This window comes from Miniopterus natalensis, chromosome 2 (assembly GCF_054644295.1).
Source record: "Miniopterus natalensis isolate mMinNat1 chromosome 2, mMinNat1.hap1, whole genome shotgun sequence".
NCBI lineage: Eukaryota > Metazoa > Chordata > Mammalia > Chiroptera > Miniopteridae > Miniopterus > Miniopterus natalensis.
In genome coordinates, this window is record NC_142082.1 from 30,752,070 (window position 1) to 30,754,983 (window position 2,914).

Genomic DNA, 2,914 nt, shown 5'->3' on the forward strand with positions numbered 1-2,914 from the left:
TTTAAATGGCTATGGGTGCGATAAAGACAGGTGAATATGGGTTGGCAGAGTAGAAATAAACATTTAGTAAGGTCCTTGATCAAATTCTTGAGTATCTCATCTTGCAAAAAGCACTTTGGTGGTGCTGGGAGTGATGAAAGCATAAGACACAGAGCTGCTATAGATTCATGTAGACTTCAGTTCAGTATGCCACGGGGTCATTGGACATTCTTGAAAAAAAGATTGATTCCAACTGGGAGATTTGGAAGGGCTTCTGGAGAAGCTGGTTTGAGCTGGTTCTCCAATAGATAAACTGAAAGAAAAATGACTGAGGGAGAAAATCATTGCAGAGAAAGAAAATAGGTTGATATAGGGTGAAAGGAGAAGAGCAAGGGTCTATTTTGGGTCAGGATGTAGAGCATTATGGCAAATATAGGTGGTTCTGGGAGTGGAGTATAATGGAGTATAATACTTGAAAGATAGGTAGAGGCTAAATAAATATTTGAATGCTGGGTTGGGCATTTGTACTTTACTCCATACCTAGTGGAAAGTCATCGAAACTTTGTGAGTATACAGTAACACGATCACATTCTTGTTTAGGAAAATGATTTTTTAAAGCAGTATGTAGGATGGACCAGAGGAGGAGAAGACTGAAGAGAAGACCATGTTGAAATAGTCTAGGTGGGACATGATGAACAGCCTTATTTATGAGGGTATGTCAATGGAGTAGAAAGAGAGAAGGGATATCATTCCAGAGGAGTTTGTCAGGATTTCATGTATGATTGGATGTGGTTGTGAAATATAGGGATATATCAAAGATGATTGTCAAGTATTAACTTCAATTTCCTGGGCAGTTAATGATTAGCCAAAGAGTGAAAACGAAAACTTTTTTTTTTTTTTTTTGAGAGGAGGCAGCTGTATTCTATTTTGAGAGTGTTTTAAATAGGCATTTGGAAAAGTCTAGTCCACAGCTGGAAATGTGAGTGCAAAAAGATGAGGACTTGAGACATGGACAGGGAAGTCATTTGCAAACTGGTGAATGTTGAGTCATGTAATGAAATTTTTAATAAAAGAAGATTGACAAAGGAAGAGGGTCAGGCCAGGGGGTGTTAAATATCATAGAGGTTCCCCTGGGTGGGAATGGAGTGGTGGCCAGTGTGTTGTGTTATTGAGAAGACATTGGCTTGGGAGAGTATATGAAATAATCAATGAAGCAAGGTGCTAGAGCAATGGTCAAGCACTCTGAGAAAAACATATAAAATAGACAAAGAGTATAAAAAGGGAAAGATAGTGAGCTATCAAATTGGAGGGACTTCAAAAGGCAGGGACCAACAGACTCCTTATATGACCCTGAGCCTCTAGAGTAAGAAACTTTTGGCTGAACTTGACAACAAGCAACAATAGCTTGTTCACATTTTACAAGTGTTAGCACATCAAATGTTGCTCTATGAAAACAGAAATCAAGAGAAACCAAATGTCAGGTTGGTTCCCATCTGCTTTATAAGTGTACACTCCTTTAACATTTGTGTTTTGATGACTGGGACACAAAGAATCCTACAGATTTACAAAGAAGTTGTTGTAAATATAAAATATTTATTCAGGCTCAAGGTAAAACTCTGTCATGGTTTTTATTAGTAAACCATAAATCAAACTCTACACTCAAACACCACCTGTTAGAAAAATGACTTTTCTGGGAACATTATGTTGGTTTCCATAAACAAATCTTATTGAGTTTAATATAGCAGTCTCCCCGATTGGATCTGTGTCCCCATTGTGATCTACCCTAAGACAATAAAGAAGGCACCCTGGTGGCCTTAATCCCTAAAGTCTACACTAAGAGAAATGTAGAAATAGAATAAACTTTGTAATTTGTACAGCTGAATTTGTTCTGAAAAGATATATTGAGCTCTTATAAATGAGACACTGTGCTAAGAGCAGTGGGGCCTACAAAAATGCAAGTAATAATACTGCAATGAGAACTACCATTTTTTGGAGATCGGTGAGGCACGATGTTAAATGTTTTATACTTTCAATAACAATATTGTATCACTATATTTCAGATAAGAAAACTAAAACTCTGGAAATCAAGTAATTTCTTCAAGGTCACACAAAGCTGTTCAGGGGTAGAAAAGGGATTTCTGTGCATGGAATCTTTTTGTACTACCTCACCAAAACAGATTTTTAAATTTCCAGAAAATTTGAAGCTGATTAGTAAAAAATCTCAATTATTAAATTTTAGATGACACAAACTTATAATTATATACATTTAAAAATATACAAGTAGTCAAAATTCATCACTTCCTAATTAATTTATTACGTTTTTACTTCCATCTCTGCTTCTGAAGTTACGTATGTCTACTTTATCTGTATAATGAAAATACTGCTTTTGCTTATCTCTTTCCAGCTCTGCATTCAGTGATATCATGTTGGCTGCTTGAAACTGGCCATCATGGGGAGTATTTGCACCACAGAAATTGCCAAACACTACAGATCAGGGCTCATTTTCCCCACTGCAGAGGTAGCATTTACTGCCGTGCAATGGCCCGCTGACTACCCGGCCTGTGCTTGCCTCGTGGGGGGAGTTAAGAATATGTACATAGGTAACCACACTCCCCTGGCCTTGCCTGTGGAGCGGTGTGCATAAAATACAATATAAAACTTTCTGAAACTTCGTAGCAGCCAGAGGCCTAGACAAGCTTCCAAGAAAGGTTGATGGAGTGAACGTTTGCTTTTGGCCTTGAAAGAGAAGTCCAAATCAGCCATGGGAAGCTGTGTGGGAGGGAATAGCTTAGCAGGGAAAATGTGACAGAAGGATGACAATACACACGACATGTGCAAGGGAAATGGCGAGTTGCTGGGTTCGGGGGAAGCGTGAGGCATATAAAGGGGGGAGTCGGGCGTGGGATTCGGTCTGTATAGTGTAAGGAAGGCCCTG